Here is a 20784-nt window from a genome sequence, read left to right on the forward strand (position 1 = left end):
AAAAGTTTTCTAAATCAATATATAGATATACCAACTAGGGAGGATGTAATATTAGATCTCCTATTAGGAAATGAGCTAGGGGTGGACGGAATTGTGTGTAGGGGAACACTTTGTTTCCATTGTTCATAACGTCATTAGTTTCAACTTGATCATGGACAAAGATAGATCTGGTCCTCGGGATGAAGTTATAAACTGGAAAAAAGCCAGATTTGAAGAAATGAGGAAGGATCTAAAACGCGTGGATTGGGACAAGTTGTTCTCTGGCACGAATGTGATTGGTAAGTGGGAGGCCTTCAACGAAGAAATTTTGAGAGTGCAGATTTTTTTTTGTTCTTGTTAGGGGTAAAGGCAATACGAATAACTATAAGGAGCCTTGGTTCTCGAGGGATATTGGAACTCTGATAAAGAAAAAGACATATATGTATAACATGTATAGGCAACAGGGAGGAAATAAGATGCTTGAGGAGTATAAAAAGAGTAAGAAAGTATTTGAGAAAGAAATCAGGAGGGTTAAAAGAAGACATGAGATTGCTTTGGCAGTCAGGGTGAAGGATAATCCTAAGAGCTTCTACAGGTATGTTAAGAGCAAAGGGATAGATAAATCCCCTGGACCTGACAGGGTATTCACTCGGACTTTGAAGGAGACTGGTGTTGAAATTGCAGGGGCCCTGAGTGAAATACTTATAATGTCGATATCCACCGGTCAGGTGCCGGAGGATAGCTCTTGTATTTCCGTTGTTTAAAAGTGGGTCAAAAAGTAAGCCGGGAAATTATAGGCCGATCTGTAGTAGGTACATTATTGGAAGGGGTACTAGGAGATAGGGTGTACAAGTATTTGGATAGACAGGGACTTAACAGGAAAGTGGATGCAGTGGATGTTGTATACATGGACTTCAGTAAGGCTTCTGACAAGGTCCCGCATGGGAGGTTAGTTAGGTTGATTCAGTCGCTAGGTATACATGGAGAGGTAGTAAATTGGATTAGACATTGGCTCAATGGAAGAAGCTAGAGAGTGGTAGTGGAGGATTGCTACGCTGAATGGAGGCCTGTGACTAGTGGTGTGCCACAGGGATCAGTGCTGGGTCCATTGTTCTTTGTCATCTATATCAGTGATCTGGATGCTAATGTGGCATTAGCAAATTTGCTGATGATACAAAGATTGGAGGTGCAGTTGACAGTGAGGAAGGCTTTCAAAGCTTGCAGAGGGTTGCAGGAATGGGCTGCAAAAATGGCAGATGGAGTTTAATGCGGACAAGTGTGAAGTATTGTACTTCGGAAGGTCAAACCAAGGTAGAACATACAAGGTAAATGGTCGGACACTGAGGAGTGCAGTAGAGCAAAGGGATCGGGAAGTGCAGATTCATAATTCCCTAAAAGTTGCGTCACAAGTAGATAGTGTTGTAAAGACAGCTTCTGGTACTTTGGGCTTTATGAATCAAGGTGTTGAGCATAAGAGTTGGAATGTAATGTTGAGGTTGTTTAAGACATTGGTGAGACAGAAATTGGTGAGACAGATTGTGTGCAGTTTTGGTCACCTAATTACAGGAAGGATATAAATAAGTTTGAAAGAGCGGAGAGAACGTTTACAAGGATGTTGCCAGGACTTGAGAAACTGAGTTACAGAGCAAGGTTGAATAGGTTAGGACTTTATTCCCTGGAGCGTAGGAGAATGAGGTGTGATTGGATAGAGGTGTATAAAATTATGGTGGGTACAGATAGAGTGAATGCAAGCAGGCCTTTTCCACTGACGCCAGGGGAGAAAGATAAAGAGAGGTTATGGTTAAAGGGTGAACGGGGAAAAGTTTAAAGGGAACATGGCGGGGGGCTTCTTCACACAGAGACTGTTGGGAGTGTGGAAAGAGTTGCCAGATGAAGTGGTGAATGAAGGTTCACTTTTAACAGTTAAGAAAAACTTGGACAGGTATATGGATGAGAGGAGTATGGAGGGATATGGTCCAGTTGCAGGTCCGTGGGACTAGGCAGAAAAATGATTTGGCACAGCCAAGAAAGGCCAAAAGGCCTGTTTCTGTGCTGTAGTTTCCTTTGGTTCTACGGATCTAGCCCTCCAGGAGTATCTTAAAAAGACCGTATCGTTTCCAACTCCATCAGCACCATTGACAGCCCATTCCACGCACACCATTTGCGTAGAAGAAACTACCCCTGACATCTCCTCTGTACCTACTTACAAGCTCCTTAAAAGTATGCCCTCTCGTGCTATCCATTTCAGCCCTGCGAAAAAGCCTCTGACTATCCACACGATCAATGCCTCTCATTATCTTGTATATCTCTATCAGGTCACCTCTCCTCCCAGGTCGCTCCAAGGAGAAAAGACGGAGTTCACTCAACCATTTCTCATAACGCCTGCTCTTCAAATGCTGGCATCATCCTTGTAAATCTCCTCTGCACCATTTCTATGGTTTCCACATCCTTCTTGTAGTGAGGCGACCAGAATTGAAAACAGTGCTCCAAGTGGGGTCTGACCAGGGTCCTATATAGCTGCAACATTACCTCTCAGCTCTTAAACTCAATCCCATGACTGATGAAGGCCCATGCACTGTATGTCTTCTTAACCACAGAGTCAACCTGCGTAACTGCTCTGAGTGCCTTATGGACACGGAGCCCAGGATCCTGCTGATCCTCATATACAAAGACCATTACCGAGGATCTGGAACCCAGAAAGATCCCAGTTACAAACGGCACTTGGCATTTCAGTACTGTTGATGTATGTACAGTATGGGATGAGGTGGAGAGCGCTGGGTGTGACGAGAAGGAGGGAGAGAGAGGCAGAGAGGGAAGGAGGGAGGAGAGGGTTGGGTTGAGAGAGAGTGAGAGAGAGCGAAGGGGGGAAAGCTTAGGATGAGCGGTGCATTTAGAGGGTGAGAGAGAGAGGAAGACAGTGTGGGATACGGGTGCCAACAGGGAGATTACATGGGAGAGCGAGGGGGAGAGGGTAAGACATTGGGAGAGAGATTGAGAGGAAGAGGGTTAGAAATGGAGGAGCTTACAGAGAGGCAGAGGTGAGAGAGACGAGTTTGAGTGAGGTGACAGGGTGCATGAGAGAGGAAGAGGGAGAGGGGAAGACAGAGGGTGACTGAGATTGGGAGTGGGATAGCAGGTGATGGGGTAGGGACAGGGATTGTGGGATGGGAGAGAGAATGGAAGAGTAAGAGAAACAGATGGACAGAGGGGAGAGAGTGTGAGAAATGAAAAGAGGCATGAGAGAGTGAAGAGATGAAGAGAGACGAGAGAGGAGTACGATTTGTTAATAGAGGAGTAGAGGCAGTGGTGAGAGTAGAAAGCGAGGAAAGGGGTGATAGACAGTGGGAGACTGGTCGAATAGGGGTGTAACAGAGGGGTAGAGAAGGGGGGAGAGGGAGAAAGGCGATGAGGAAGCAAGGATGATTGAGAGGGGTGGTGATAAGGAAGGGGTGAGGGAGAGGCGAGATGGTGAGGGCGAGAGGGAGAATGAAGTAAGGGCTGGGGTAGAGGGCCGGGTAATGAAGAGGGACGCGGAGGAGGGAGTGATGAGGGAGCCAGTGTAAGTAGCCTGGAGTGAGGGGGAAAGGCGAACAGATGGTGTGCCTGATAAGAATTGTTTGACTATCTTTTTATTCAGTCCTCACTTGCGCGATCGTAAATCATGTATGTTCACAAGTCACCGAACAAATCCACCGTGAGATTACGTTTCCACGCCGGGAGTTTGACCACGTACGGTTCCGGTCTCCATTTCTGACAGCGGGGAGTTTGACCGCATACTGTTCGGGTCTCCATTTCTGACAGCGTGGAGTTTGACCGCATAAGGGGACCTACTGCAGGTGGAGGGGGGGGGAATGGAGGGGGGGGGAATGGAGGGGGGGGAATGGAGGGGGGGGGAATGGAGGGGGGGGGAGGGGGGGGAATGGAGGGGGGGGAATGGAGGGGGGGGAATGGAGGGGGGGGGAATGGAGGGGGGGGGAATGGAGGGGGGGGGGGAATGGATGCCAACCGCAGCTAATGCCGGGATGTTTCCGTTTCAGATGACGTGAGGAAGGGGTTGATCTCGGGTTTGTGTCAGTCGAGGGCTGGTTGCAGTGGGAAAGGGCCGGGACCAAGCCGGACAGCAAACAGATAATTGGTAGGAAGCAGAGGGTGAGAGGCTGTTTCTTGAACTACATTCCCGAGCTTAGTGACGTTCCCTGGGGTTACGCCCATTGTTACTTGTCATCTAGGTCAATAATTTGGTTAAGAAAGTACAGGGTATGGGTGGAGAGTTTGGAGCAAGTTCAAACAATTACTCTTTTTGAAAGACAGTCAGCGTAAATACTCCCCTCTCTTTCCCTCTCCCTACGCAGAACTGACCTGAAGCTACTTCAGGAGATGCAAGATCTTGAACTGAGTAAACTCTGTGAGTGAGATGGACTGGTTTTCAACGGTTGTGCTGTTCGGAGCTTATTACCAGGAGTGATTTTGACTGGGTCTGACAGAGACATAATTGGTTCTTCTGGGCACATTCAGTCTCACTCCAACTATTTCCTACCTTCCTTTGTACAGGTATGTAATGTCTAAAGTGTTTGAGTAAATGAGACTCACCGAACTTTCTCCTGACTGAATCTTGGAATCTCCGATTCGGAAGAGTCCTCTCCAGTTGATGCTCTCAGTCCTCGGGCTGGTTCACTTGTTGCTGTTCCCTCGTCTTCAGTCGTGGTTTGCTTCCGGTTGGGGTTCTTCTTCAAATAAATCTCTCACCGCAGGTCTAACTTTAGCATAAAAGATAATGAAGCACGTTATCAATAAAAAAGGAGGACCAAGCTTGTCTACTAAATGTTACTAAGAACAAAACTGACTGATATTTAAATTTTGAAGGCAGATATAATGATCTCAGTGAACAACCTTTTATTGACCCTCACACATCACAAAATGATATCGGATAAGAAGGAGCCATCATTCAGTCATGGTAAAACATAAGATACAGGAACACAATTAGGTGATTCCATCCAACTGTTCTGCCCCACCGCTCAACCATGGCTGAGAATTATTCCAACAGCATATTCCTGACTTCCTTCTGTAACCCTGACGTGACTTAGCAATCATGAATATATTAATCTATGTCATAAATACACTCATTGGCAGCCTCAACCTACCCCTGCGGCAACAAATTCTACAGATCAGACAGCTTTTGGCCATTGTTGTTCTTATCTCAGTTTTAAACGGAAGCATTTTTATTCTGAGATTGTGCTGTAAGATTACAGACTCTCCGTCTGACGGAAACGTCCTCTCCATGTCCACTGTATCCAGTCTTTTCAGCATTCGGCAGGTTTACTTAAAAATATATTGCCCCCACCACCCCCACCGTCACTCTGAAATTCATTGAGAACCATCAAATGCTCCTCATTCATAAAGCCGATCATTCCTGAGATTATTTTTGTAATCCTTCTTAGCAATAACCGTACTGAACACATTTCCAGGAGAAACAGACAAATAGGTACCAGGATAATTTACAAGGAAAAGTTCTGCTTTCCTCACTGTTCTACTATCACAGAACGAGTCATTTCCATTTGCTTGATTTCCACCGAGTGACAGACAGGTGACAGTGAGGGGGGGGGGTGTGGTTTCCAAACACAGTTTGGACACCAAAGCTCACGAGTCTATTTCTACTGTTGTAAAGACGGATCAGCATATTTACTCATAGCCTCTCCCTGTGAGGATGGACTGGTAACCCATCTTCTCCTCAGTAGCAGTCTTTGCTTCCAAAGGAACTCCAGGAAAAAAAAACAATAGATCCCAGACCAGGAATACTCTCTCAACACCTCATAAGTCCAAGCAGCTCGATCGCCGGGTCCTTTTTACCTGGATCAAAAACTGTGATATCCAGTTCCCAACCTCACAGGGTCAAACAGCTGAACCTCATTTAACAACCCTGAGAGTCTCACACATCGTCCCCCCCACATCTCACACTGGGTAGTGAAATCCCTGATTTCCCCACAACCAATGTCCAGCTGCTCGAAATTTCAGCTTTATTGCAGTAGGATGGCCAGCCAGCTCCATCTGTAGAAGCACTAACCAAAGTCAGAGCCAAAACACCGACAGGTCCAAATGCCTGGAATGCCGATCACAGGATTATAGCCCAAGCACCAACTCTCCCAGTACGCTTTGCTGCCAATAAAATGCTGCAGTATGTCAGCCAGTCACAGTTCAATTACCAGCACCTCCACACTAATGCATTCCAGAAAACAAAGAACGATTCTGGAAATGACTCAACGAGGCCAAAGGTACAAAAGAACACTTCACAATGAAGACAACTGTTGGAGGAAAAATTGCTGATGGATAATATTGAGGTGTGGGATACAGGGTGGACAGAAGATGACCGAGATGGTTGATGTATATCACTGAAGCGGGCGGGGGGTGGGGGTTAGGAGACTGGACAGAGGTTGACCGAGATGGGCCGGGATGAGCAGATGGAACCAGGTGGGAGAAGGGATCAAGGACAATCACTGATGGTCCTCCAGTAACACACAGATACTGAATTAATAGTATATACTACTGCATAAAAGATTCTAAAATGACAAAGTTAGAGCAACCAATAAGAACTTTGCCATATATACTTTGATGCTCACCAATTTTTACATCAACACCCCATAGAAGTTTTTTTTTTGAAGAAGTTACGAGGAATGTTGACGAGGGTAAGGCAGTGGATGTAGTCTATATGGACTTCAGCAAGGCCTTTGACAAAGTTCCACATGGAAGGTTAGTTAAGAAGGTTCAGTCGTTAGGTATTAATGCTTGAGTAATAAAATGGATTGAACAGTGGCTAGATGGGAGATGCCAGAGAGTAGTGGTGGATAATTGTTTATCTGGATGGAGGCCGGTGACTAGCGGTGTGCCTCAGGGATCTGTTTTAGGCCCAATGTATTTTGTAATATACATAAATGATCTGGATGATGGGGTGGGAAATTGGATTAGTAAGTATGCCGATGATACTAAGGTAGGAGGTGTTGTGGATAATGAGGTGGGTTTTCAAAGCTTGAAGGGAGATTTATGCCGGTTAGAAGAATGGTCTGAACGTTGGCAGATGGAGTTTAATGCTGAGAAGTGTGAGGTTCTATATTTTGGCAGGAATAATCCAAATAGAACATACAGGGTAAATGGTAGGGCATTGAGGAATGCAGTGGAACAGAGATCTAGGAATAACAGTGCATAGTTCCCTGAAGATGGAGTCTCATGTAGATAGGGTGGGGAAGAAGGCTTTTGGAACGCTGCCTTTATAAATCAAAGCATTGAGTACAGAAGTTGGGATGTAATGTTTATATTGTACAAGGCATTGCTAAGGCCAAATTTGGAATATTGTGTACTGTTCTGGTCACCGAATTATAGGAAAGATATCAATAAATTAGAGAGAGTGCAGAGACGATTTACTAGGATGCTACCTGGGTTTCAGCACTTAAGTTACAGAGAAAGGTTGAACAGGTTAGGTCTCTATTCATTGGAGCGTAGAAGGTTGAGGGGGGATTTGATCGAGGTATTTAAAATTTTGAGAGGGATAGATAGAGTTGACGTGAATAGGCTGTTTCCATTGAGAGTAGGGGAGATTCAAACGAGAGGACATGATTTGCGAATTAGGGGGTAAAAGTTTAAGGGAAACACGAGACGGTATTTCTTTACTCAGAGAGTGATAGCTGTGTGGAATGAACTTCCTGTAGAAGTAGTAGAGGCCAGTTCAGTTGTGTCATTTAAGGTAAAATTGGATAGGTATATGGACAGGAAAGGAGTGGATGTTTATGGGCTGAGTGCGGGAAGGTGGGACTAGGTGAGATTAAGAGTTCGGCACGGACTGGGAGGGCCGAGATGGCCTGTTTCCGTGCTGTGATTGTTATATGGTTATAGAAAATTCCCCATCCAGATACTTCACGCCTTTGCATGGTAACCGCTCTGCCCGTGACTGCGAGGAACCGCGGAGACCTTTGGATCCAGATCAGCACATCACAGAAACCATCCACCCCTCTAGACTTCACAGTCGCTCGGTAAAGCAGGCAGCGAAATCAAAGATCCCCACAACCTGGGACGTTCTCCTTTCTCACCCACCCCAGTCCGGCAGAAGACATAACAGCCAAAAATCTCCAGGTCAAATGCAAGGAGCCTCAGGAAGCGAGGCGAGTTGGGGGAAGTTAACGGGACTCAGGGGCCAACATCAGATTTCCCCAGCACAATAAGAAGGGAGTATCACCACCCATCCGGGAACTTTCAACACACCACGTGATCTTGCATCACAAAGCAAGATCTGCGGCACACAGCCTCACGTGAGCTGTTGGCGGGAGTTCCATTTCAATTTTGCGAAAATAGACTGCCTGGGCTCCTGGTTTGGATCATTCTATGCAGATTAAGTGAAGTCAACACATTATTGACGAGGCCATATAACTGGGTACTAAATGAATTATTGGCTTTCAGTTCGGTGCTCACGACCAACATCAGATCTCCTCGCTCGGGATCGGTCTCAATACTACCGATGGGAAAGTGATATCTCTGGCCTGCAGGTAGTGATCCCGAACCCGGCTCCTCGACCCAGGAGTCGAGGGTCCTTTCCCTATACCGCAGACTGATCGCTTCAGCACTGAGCGGAACCGAAAACACAGTCACCCGGAGACAGTTCGCATGCGCGCAGTGATTGTTGCATCATACGGAGGGCGGGGCCTCGGAAACTGACGCATTTCAGGGAGTGATGAACATGGACTCCAAAATCCTTCTGATCATCGACACTGTTCAGGGTTTTGCATTTAAGGGTATCTCTTTGCATTTAACAGTGTATACTGTCTCTCTGAATTCGACCGAACAAGCTGCCGAGATGAACATCACTTATCAAATCTAACAGAATTCGCTCAGGTCTCTCAGGTATTACCAAGTGCACAAGAACGGGAAGGTACAGGAACAGAGAAGGACTGACTTGTAGCAGCAACACAAGCATGTTCACTCAGATAACACACAGAAAATAAATTATACTATTCTGTCAGTAAGAATATAGAAATGTTTTATGTTATTAATAATATATAAAATACATTGTGTCATGATCAATATACAAATGTACATTTTGTGTCAGTAACAGACTTGGAAATGTTGAATTTGGTTCCTCAGTCAAATAGTTGACTCAGTTTGGGAACAATTGGGCTCCTAGCTCCGGCCCTTGCAACACCCACAGGGACATTCCTCAGTGAACAAATCTGTAATTGTCCTTCACACGTAATAAAACCTGATATGGAAAGGGTTATCGTTCAGTCATGGGAAGACACAAGACAGAGGAACAGAATGAGGAAATTCGGTCCATCGAGTCTACTCCACCATTCAGCCATGCCTGATATTTATTTCAACACCATATCCCCACCTTTTTCATTCCGTAACGTTTAAGCTAAAATTGTAATGGCTGCCTTTACCCTTCCTTGTGCTGCATTCAATAAATTATCTGGTATTTCCTGGTAACAAAAAACTATTTCAGAAATAACTCAGTAAGGCAAAATACTTCACAATGAAGACAACGGTAGGAGAAAGATTGTTGATGAATAATCATTCGTGAGATACAGACTGGCCAGAAGTTCAACAAGATGGTTGATATATATCATTGAGGTGGTGAGATACAGGCTGGACAGAGGTTGAACAAGACGGTTGATATATATCACTGAGTTGGTGGGACAGAGGCTGGACAGAGGTTGACCCAGATCGGCAGGGGATGAGCAGATGGAGCCCGATGGGAGAATGGGATCAAGGGCGATCTCTGATGATCCTCCCGCAATACACAAATCCTGAAATAATCGTACACACTAGTAGATAACAGATTCCAATATAACAAAGCCAGAACAAACAATAAGAATTTTAGTATGTGCCCTTTTCTACTCTACGCACTTTATCAATGCTCCGCAGGAAGTCTCCCATCCTGATCCTTCACATCTTCATACGGCTATTCTCTCTTCCTTTAAATGAATGAAATAGCGAGAACTGTGGGCACAGATGAGTACATCATAGAATCCAATCTCCCCTCCATCGACTCAGTCAACACTTCCCACTGCCTCAATAAAGCAGCCTATGCTTTAGTGTGATAGAGTCAGAGATGTTCCTGCCAACACGGACTGACTGTGGTCTCTCTGTCAAGAAATCCAGAATCCAGCGACACATTGCAGAGTTAAGGCCAAGTAGCGACAGTTTCTCCACTAGTCTCTGCGGCATGATGGTATTGAACGCTGAACTGAAATCAATGTACCGGATTCTGGCATAAGGGTCTTTGTTGTCCAAGTGAGAGAGAACTGTGTGCAGTGCGGTGGATATTGTGTCCTCCGTAGAGCGATTTGGACGATAAGCAGACTGTAGAGGATCCAGCGATGAGAGAACGTGTGCTCAAGGAATGTGCTGATGTATTAGCAGATGTCCTGTCCAACATTTTCAACATCTCCCTTAGTCAAGCCATTGTCCCCGGATGCTTCAAGACCTCCACAATCAACCCTGTGGCAAAGAAATCATTTGTAGCCTGTCTGAATGATGACCGTCCCGTTGGCCTGACCCACATTGTGATGAAATGTTTCGAACGGCTTGTCAAGCCTCAAATCACAGCCGGCCTCCCCTCATCGCTGGATCCTCTACAGTCTGCTTATCGTCAAAATCGCTCTACGGAGGACGCAATATCCACCACACTGCACAGTTCTCTCTCACTTGGACAACAAAGACCCTTATGCCAGAATCCGGTACATTGATTTCAGTTCAGCGTTCAATACCATCATCCCGCAGAGACTAGTGGAGAAACTGTCGCTGCTTGGCCTTAACTCTGCCATGTGTCGCTGGATTCTGGATTTCTTGACAGCGAAACCACAGTCAGTCCGTTTTGGCAGGAACATCTCTGACTCCATCACACTGAGCACTGGATCCCCACAAGGCTGTGTGCTTAGCACATTGCTGTTTACACTGCTAACACATTGAGTGTGCAGCCAGATTCAAGGAGAACCTGACGATTAAATTTGCTGATGTTACCACAGTGGTGGGGCTCATCAGCAAAAAAAATGAAACAATGTACAGAGAGGAGGTCAAACACCTGGCGAGCTGGTGCAGTGACAACAACTTGATGCATCATGTCACCAAAACCAAGGAGATGGTCGTCGATTTCAGACGGTCTCAGCCTGAGCACACACCCCTCAGCATCAGCGGCTCCACAGTGAAGAGAGTGGACAACATCAAGTTCCTAGGGGTGCAGATGTCGGACAATTTCCCCTGGTACAGGAACAACAATGGGATTGTGAAACGAGCCCAGCAAAGATTGCACTTTCTGAGGAAGCTTAAACAAGCATCACTCCCCACTAACATCTTAACTATGTTCTACAGAGGCGTGGTTGAGAGTATGCTGACCTTTTGCATCACAACCTGGTAGTCCAGCTACATTGTTACCGACAATAAAAGCCCTGCAGCGGGTGGTTAGGGGAGCAGAGAAGGTTATTGGGGTCTCCCTACCTTCTGTCCAAGACCTCTTTCTGAGTCGATGCCTCCAGAAGACACGGTACATCATTAAAGGCCCCTCACACCCTCTCCATGAAGTGTTTGTTCTTCTGCCATCAGGCAAACGTTATAGGAACATCAAAACTAAAACCACAAGGCTACTAAACAGCTTCCTCCCACAGGCAGTCAGACTGCTAAATAGCTGCTCCACCTGACTCTGCTGTGGACACTTTTAACTTGCACTGGACACTTATATCTTGATTTTAACTGACATGCGGCTGCTGTGTTTTACTATTTATTGCTGTGTTTATTATTTAGTGTTGCGTTTGTTATGTTATGATTGCACAGTTCCTGGGAAAAGCTGTCTCATCCTGTCCTGGAGAGCTGGTGTACGGTTAGAATGACAATAAAGTTTCTGAATCTGAATCATGGACAGAAGATGGATGTGAACTTCCCAGTCCCCCCGGGAGGACGTGAGAGATCTGGATCTCACTGTCCTGTCTGAATGGGGAAAGATGAAACTACTCATACACGTGGAGCAGTGTCCCGAGGGTTCAATTACTCTGCTTAACCCTCTCTGTCTGCAAGAACATAACAGGCCGAACGGCCGCTTCCAGTGTTCTGCAAACATGTAAAACAATTATCAACGCCAGACGTCGATCCAGGTGAAGTTTGGATCCGGTACCGGGCCGGGTGATGGAGGTAAAGTTCACCAGGTACATCTTAATGGATGGGTTCAGTCTCGGCATCACCACCTCATACCGCTCCTGGGACCAGAACACCAGGGGCTGAGCGGCGGCTCATCTCAGGCAGTTCGGTGTGAAGGTCCCCTAACCCGGACCGACCACGACAGGTTGTGTCCAGGAAGCGGGACGAGACCGCCAGTTCGAGGATGTTAACGGGACTCTGCCCAACAACAGAGTCCCCTCCCCCGGGATCGGCTTCAGTACTCACCGATGGGAAATTGTCGGTCGCGTTCACCCCTAGTGACTGCCTCAATACTGACCGATGAGAACTTGATCAAATTGTCCCGCAGACAGCAATCGGTCCTCCGGCTCCCAGCAGACGATCCTCTTCAACACAGAACAGAAAGAAAACCCCGCCCATCCGGAGACTGTGAGAGCGGGGGCGGGGCTTCGGAAACTGAAACCTGAGATACTGTAGATCTGCTTTTGAAATGGGAGCGAGAACCTGGATCACGTGACGGGTGGAGGGTCTCCCGTCTGAACCGGTGACTCTGCTCCTCGCCCCTCACACTCTGCCCGACCTACCTGTCGCATTTTACACCAAGTATATTTTTAATTTTTCCTGCTGTATCTTCCCGTCCACATCTCTCCACCTCCCGGTTCTCAGAGTTACGGGTTCGATTCATATCCCGGTCCGATCCACAAATCCCACACCTCGAGGAATGCAGGTTTCATTGAAGTCGCTTCTATATTTATAAACACTCATTTCTATTCACATTCCTCCGGAGCCTCACTGGACAGGAAAACTGAAACATCAAGTGAGAAACAGGAAGAGGAGGACATTCCGCCCCCAAACCATCAATAAAAATGCGGCTGCTCTCCCATCTCAGCCAGATGTTTCTGCCCGATCGTCATTTTCTCGACCACTTCCGTCTCCACACATCCGTCGGCCTCTGTCACTAATCCCACCTTCCCAACTCCCCTTCACGTGGATCCACCTCTCACTCCCCAACTCATGCCCCATCCCCACCCCTCACCTCTTTTCTCTGAAAATTTCCCGTCCACTCTCACTCCAGAGGGAGGGTCTCGGCACGAAATGTTGACGGTTCATTTCCCTCCCCAGCTGCTGCCCGACCCATTGAGTTCCTCCGGCAGTTTGTTCTTTGGTCTGTATAGCCCGTGTTAGTATGGGGAGCGGGATTTTACACCAAATACTCTGTAGGTGCTGGGGTCAAAGAAACATGCACAACACGCCTGGAGGAACTCAGCAGGTCGGGCAGCATCCGTGGAAACGAGCAGTCAACGTTTCGGGCCGAGACCGTTAGGCAGGACTGAGAGGGAGGGGGCAGGGGCCTTATAAAGAAGGTGTGGGGCAGGGTGGCAAAGAGATGGCTGGTAGGTGCCAGGTGAAAAAACGGTAAGGGGAATGATCAAGATGTGGGGGAGGGGAAGCAAAGAGGGGACAGGCAGGAAAGGTAAAGAAGGAATGTGAGGGGAAAGCACTATGTGTAGCAGAAGAAGGCAGAACGATGACAGAGGTGATAGGCAGCTAGAGGAGGAGGCAGAGTGAAACTAGGATGGGGCCACATGCAAAAGTGCTATTCCCTATTCCGATTTCCCCGGTCTCCGCTGCATCTGCTCCCTTGATGCGGCTTTTCGTTCCAAGACATGTCAAATTCCCTCTTTCTTTAAGTATCGTGGTTTCCTTCTGCCGTCATCAATGAGGCCCTCACCCGAATCTCCTCCATTTCCCGCACTTCGGTCCTAAACTCATCCTCTCGTCACCACAGCATGGACCGAGTCCTCTTGTCCTGACGGAACACCCCCTCCCCACCCAGACTCCGGATCCAGTATTTGATCCTACGCAACTTCCGCCACCTTCAACAGGACCCCATCACCAAGCACATCTTTACCTCTCTACCCCTCTCTGCATTTCGCAGGGATCGTTCCCTCCGCGAAAGCTTGGTCCACACGTCTCCCCACAGATCTCCCACCTGGTACTTATCCCTGCAAGCGTAAGTGCTACACCTGTCCCTACACCTCCTCTCTTACCACCATTCAGGGTCCCAAACAGTCCTTCCAGGTGAGGCAACACTTCACTGGTGAGTCTGTTGGGGTAATCTATTGCACCCGGTGCTCCCGGTGCGGCTCCTCCACATCGGCGAGACCCGACGCAGACTGGGGCACCGCTTCGTCGAGACAGGATCTCCCGGTTCCCATTCACTTCAACTCCGCTTCACGTTCCCATTCGGACATGTTGATACATGGCCTCTTCTAACGCCATGGTTAGGTCAAACTCAGGCTGGAGGAGGAACACCTCATACACCTCATAGGGTAGTCTCCTGCACCTTGGCATGAACGTTGAATCCAAAGCAACGCGCACAAAATGCAGGTGAATCTCAGCACAACAGGCGGTATGTATGGAAAAGAGTAAACAGTCGACATTTTGGACCACGAGCCTTTTTCTTTGCTGAGGAGGAGGGGAAGTGATCTGAATGAAAAGGTCGGGATGGAGAAAGAGGGGAGGTGGAAGGTGATTGGTGAAGTCAAGTGGTGGGAAGATTAAGGGCTGGAGAATAAAGAATCGGAGAGTTGTCAATAGGAGAAAGGGAAGGAGGTGACCCGGGGGGAAGTAATAGGCCGGTCAGAAGAAATGGAAGTTCAGAGTGGGGAATAGAGGAATGGGTAGGGGTCGGAATTTGTTTACTGGAAGGAGAATTCAATATTTAGACAATCAGGTTGGAGGGTACCCAGATGGAATACAAAGTGTTGTTTATCCACCCTCTGTGTGGTCTCATCTTGGCACAAGAGGAGGCCATTGATCGAGACCTCGGAAGGGGAATCAGAATTAAAATGTTTGGCAGCTGCCAAGTTCCCCTTGTGGCAGTTGATACAGAGATGCTGGACAAAACAGTCTCACAATTTATGTCGGGTCTCACCAGTGTAAATGTGGCCGCAGTGGGAGCACCGGACACAATAGATGACCCCAGCCGATTTGCAGGTGAAATGTTGCCTCACCTGGAAGGACTGTTTTGTGTCTGAATGGAGCTGAGGGAGGGGATGTACGGGTAGGTGTAGCACTTAGGCCGTATGCAGGGTTAAGTATCTGGAGGAAGATTAGTGAGGAGGGAGGAATGAACAAGGGATGTGTGGAGGGAATGATCCCTGTTCACCCCTGTTTGTGACATCCTAAGCAGATTTGCATAAATGCAATTCCTACTTTCATTAGCTATCTCTTTACTGCAACACATACGTCATATATTCCATACAGTGAATTCTGAATGCATGCGGGGATCCACACCAGTTCCTGAAGCCACTGAGGGGCAGTGACCAGAGAGCGATAAACATATTCAACACTCTGCAGCTCTGCTGGGCTGTTACCCTGGTGATAGAGGAAGTGGCTCAGCAGAACTAAGTAAAAATAGGAAATAAGGAACAACCTCGCATACTTTGAGTTTCATTGTGACAAAGATGAATACTGAGCTCTCAGTCATTTTGCAATGGGGAAGCTAACATTCTAATGACAGTTTTAACCCTGTCTCGAGGTGCCTCCAGTAAATCTATTAGTAGTTTCATCTCTACAGAACATCCAGCAGTACCGAGGCTGTTCCAAAATCAAAACACAATTTTGGATGTTCCAAATGTCAGCTATAGGATATTTAAAAAGGACATCACACAATGTATTGTATTGATTATCGTTAAATGTCCTTTTTTGTTCAATTGTGTTTAAAAATGCCATTAAATTCTTGTGTCTGCGAATAACCTATAACTACGATCAATCCCCGGCATTGATAGAGGTGATATTCAGATCCTGCTACCGGACAGAAGGATGGAATAGAAAGTCCCCAGATACAACTGAATAAATTGAGATTGTGATCTCAGACCCTAGATTCCGCTCCTGTTGAAAACATCGTGTCCCTATCAGTCTATCCAGTCCTCAGGGTATCGTTGACATTTCTGGTTCCAGAGTCACCACCCCTCCATTGAGAACAGCCTCAGAGATCCCAAACTTCTCTCATACATACAAACTTCCATTCCAGAAGCACCCTTGTGAAATTTGTAAACAACAACTGTAACGAGCACGCGTCCACGCATAACAGACAAGTTGGCGGCAGGATAATTTACACTGCAGCTTAATGTGAAACAGACTAAGGAGCTGGTGGTGGACCTGAGGAGGGCTAAGGCACCGGTGACCGCTGTTTCCATCCAAGAGGTCAGTGTGCACATGGTGGACGTTTACCAATACCTGAGGATACGAATTGGCAATACACTGCACTGGTCAAAGAACACTGAGGCTGTTTACAAGAAGGGTCAGAACCGTCTGTATTTCCTGAGGAGACTGAGGTCCTTTAACATCTGCCAGATGATGCTGAGGATGTTCTATATGTCTGTGGTGGCCAGTGCTATCATGTTTGCTGTTGTGTGCTGGGGCAGCAGGCTGAGGGTAGCAGACACCAACAGAATCAACAAACACTTTCGTAAGGCCAGTGATGTTGGGGGAGGGGAACTGGACTCTCTGAAAGTGGCGTCTGAAAAGAGGATGCTGTCCAAATTGCATGCCATCTTGGACAATGTCTCCCATCCACTCCATAATATATTGGTTGGGCACAGGAGTACATTCAGTCAGAGACTCATTCCACCGAGATGTAACACTGAGCGTTAGACGTAGTCATTCCTCGCTGTGGCCATCAAACTTTAGAACTCCTCCCTCGGAGTGTCAGACACCCTGAGCCAATAAGCTGGTCCTGGACTTATTTCCACTTGGCAGGATTAACGTATTATTATTAAATTATTTATGTTTTTTTATTGCTATATTTCTACATTATTCTTGGTTGGTGCGGCTGTAACGAAACCCAATTTCCCTCGGGATCAATAAAGTATATATGCCTGTCTGTCTGTCTGTCTGTCTGTCTGTCTGTTTCCTTACTGCCCTGTTAACAGTCACAAAATATCTCCCGGTGTTCAATGTGCCTATCTATGCATGGAGTCGAAAGAGATGGGAGAGATTTTCAACAAATTCTCTGTGCCTGTGTTTCCTTGGGAGACAGGAAGAGACTGTAGAAATGACGGTAGCCAGTCAGGTCGTGGATTGTGCACGGATTACACAACAGGTGCTTGCTGTCTTGAGGGGAATTAGGATGGATAAATCCCCAGCAATAAGGTAGAGGCTGCAGGAGCCCTGCCGGACACGGATGTTGCTGGTATTTAAGGAGTAGAGTCACAGGAGCAGGTTTAACAGGTTCGAAATTGTTTCCCTGAAGCAGAGGAGAATGTGAGGAGATGCTAGGAGGGGTTCACAACCTTTTATTTGTCATAGACACCTGCCATTGACGGGAAAGTCTGTGGACCTCTGGTTTGGAAAACCTGCTAGAGGTATACAAAACTAAGATGGTAGAAATAGGATGAATGCCGGTAGGCTTTTGCCCTTTATGTTCGGTGTGGTCATGGGTTTGGAGCAAAAAGTGAAATATTTAAGGGGAATCGGAGTAGGAATTATTTCACTCAGAGGGTGGCTCGAATGCGGATGCGGGTTTCAAATGCAGTATATAGGTTAAGTTTGTATGGATGAGGGAGGTATTGGGGGATATTGTCTGGGTGCATGTGGATGGGTCCAGGCAGAGAATGGCACAGACTAGATGGGCCGAAAGGCCTGTTTCTGTGCTGTAAGAGAATGGATTACATTGTGCGTTCTACGCAAGTCTATTTCCCAGGAGCCTTAAAGCATTTCAACGTAATGTTCGAAAACGCTGCAACACAAGAAACACTCTGGAGATAAAGAATATCTGTGGAGAAGAACAAAGTTAATGCTTCAGCTCCAACCCCCTCTAACGGAATGGCTTCAAGCAATTTCTGACCTGATTTCAGGTCTCCAATAACTCGAGTGTTCCTTTAATTTCCAGCTGCTCACAAACAGGCGACAGGTGAGAATACTGAACCCGGGGTAGATAACCAATGATGCAATCAGTACACAGCTCGTTCCAGTTACTCACTAGCTCTGTGTATTGAGATTTCCTCTCTGATCCCTCTGCTCCATTGTATCTGTGCCCTTTGGGTTTGGACTCCCCAACCCTGGGGAATATTCCTTGGTATATTTGACTGGGCATCAACGGCATTGCAGACAACGTTAGGAAAAATAGCTCTGACTGTACCAGTGATGACCTCACACCGCCCCCCCCCCACCCCTCACCGTGCTCTAAACAATGCTTCGAGACAAACAACACAAACCAGCTACGAAAGCTACACCTTCCTACATTTCAACGGATTTCAACCGGTACAGTTAATGTCAGGGAAATGTGTACGATATTTATCCTGAAACTGTTTTCTTCCCATGAACATCCATCAAAACAGAGGAGTGCCCTAAGGAATGAATGACAGTTTAATGTTAGCACCCCAAAGTCGCCCCCAAGCTCCCCCTCCCATACATGAGCAGCAGCAAAACAGCAACTCCACACCCCCAACAGCAAAAAAAGCATCGGCGACCCCCACCGAACACTCAAGCATTCTCAAAGCTGCTGCGCAGGTTGACTCTGTGGTTCAGAAGACATGTGGTGTGTTGACCTTCATCAGTCGTGGGATTGAGTTCAAGACCCAAGAGGTAATGTTACAGCTCTACAGGATCCTCCTGTACTGTGCTCACCTCTGGTCGCCTCACTACAGGAAAGATGTGGAAAACATAGAAAGGGTGCAAAAGAGATTTACAAGGATTTTTCTGGATTGGGAGCAACTCTTATGGGAATAGGTTGGGTGAACTTGGTCCTTTCTTCTTGAAATGGTGGATGACAGGTGACCTGAGAGAGGTGTATTAGATGATGAGAGACATTGATCCTGTGGATTGTCGGAGGCTTTTTCTCAGGGCACAGTTTTAAAATGCTTGGAAGTAGGTACAGAGGCGATGTCAGGGCTCAGTTTCTATTACGCAGACAGTGGTGAGTGCGAGGAATGGGCTGCCGGCGGCGGTGGTGGAGGCGGATACAGTACGATCTTTTAAGAGACTTCTGGATAGCAATGTGAAGCTTAGGAAAATAGAGGGCTGGTAACCCTAGGAAATCACAGCATCCTTTCCTACCACTATCACTCTGTTGCATTTACTCCCAAGGCCACTCACCCTGCCCTGAGCGGCGGTGACCACAGAGCGATAAAAATGTGGAACTCTTCTTGCAGCTCTGGTGGGCCGTTACCCTGGAAACGGAGGAAGTGGCTCACCAAAAATAACCGAAAAGGGAATTAACAAACTCAACATCGTATGCTGTGAGTTTAGTTATGACAAAGTTTAACACTGCAGTCATTTTGAAATGAAGAAACTAAAAATTGTGAAGTCCGCCTTTAACGTGCTACATTCAATTAATCGTCTAGTAGCTCTGGCTAACTAAAATGATCAATACTTAGCGATCAATAATATATGAACCACTGCCGTGAATATACCCAGTAACAGCCTCAATCACCATCTGTTGCAACAAACTCCACAAATCGACAAATAAAGGGGAACATAAATCATTGTTGCTCTGGATCTCATGCAGGAACAAATATCACAAAGAAATAAATATCAGCATTATATAAAATCATGTCATAGCTTAAAACATTGGTGATATGTCCATAAACTGACGTTAGTCACAGGAGTAGCTGTACATATGGTGAGTGTCAGGAAATGTTAAACTGGTGGTAATGAGGGTGTGGTGGGGTGAGTTTGTGGGTTGAGGTGTACCCGGCCTTGAGCCCTTCTCTCTCTATGTCATCTCATTGTTATGTGATGGACCCCACAACTGTCGTGACGCTGGCGAACTTGACATTGTGATTCCCCGGGCGTTTAGCCGTGCGGTCATGTGTGAACAGAGTGTACAGCAATGGGCTCAGCAGACAGCCCGTGTTGAGGATAACTGGGAGTGAGGACCGTTCTGCATCCTGACTTTCTGAAGCCTGTTGTTTCAGTAGTCCAACACCCAGTTGAACAGGGCTGTATTTACATGGTAATGCAAATATGTATATTCATTGTTGCATTGCTGCACGCTTAAGTGTTCGGTGGGGGTCCCAGATGTATTTTTTTTGGTGGGGAGGTTGGTGCTTTAGTTATTCGCAGACACAAGAATTTAATGGAATTTTTAACCACTTAATTGAACTAAGAACAACACTTAACGATAATCACCACAATGTATTGTGTGATGTCCTTTGTAAATATCCTATAGCTGACATTTGAAACAGACAGGCCGCATCCAACAATGTGTTTTGATTTTGGAACAGATTCGGCACTGCTGGAAGTTCTGTAGTGATGAAACTACCAACAGATTTACTGGAGGCACCTCAAGACAGGGTTAAAACTGCCATTAGAATTTCAGCTTCCATATTACAAAATGGCTGAGAGCTCAGTATTCATCTTTGTCACAATGAAACTCAAAGTATGCGAGGTTGTTCCTTATTTCCTATTTTTACTTAGTTCTGCTCAGCCACTTCTTCCATCACCAGGGTAACAGCCCAGCAGAGCTGCAGAGTGTTGAACATTTTTATCGCTCTCTGGTCATTCACTGTATGGAATATATGATGTTTATGTTGTAATAAAGAGAGAACTAATGAATGTAGGGATTGCATTTATGCAAATCTCTTTAGGATGTCAAAAACAGGGATCAACAGGGATCACTCCCTCTACAATCCCCTTGTCCATTCATCC

This window comes from Hypanus sabinus, unplaced genomic scaffold (genome assembly GCF_030144855.1).
Source record: "Hypanus sabinus isolate sHypSab1 unplaced genomic scaffold, sHypSab1.hap1 scaffold_575, whole genome shotgun sequence".
Taxonomy (NCBI): domain Eukaryota; kingdom Metazoa; phylum Chordata; class Chondrichthyes; order Myliobatiformes; family Dasyatidae; genus Hypanus; species Hypanus sabinus.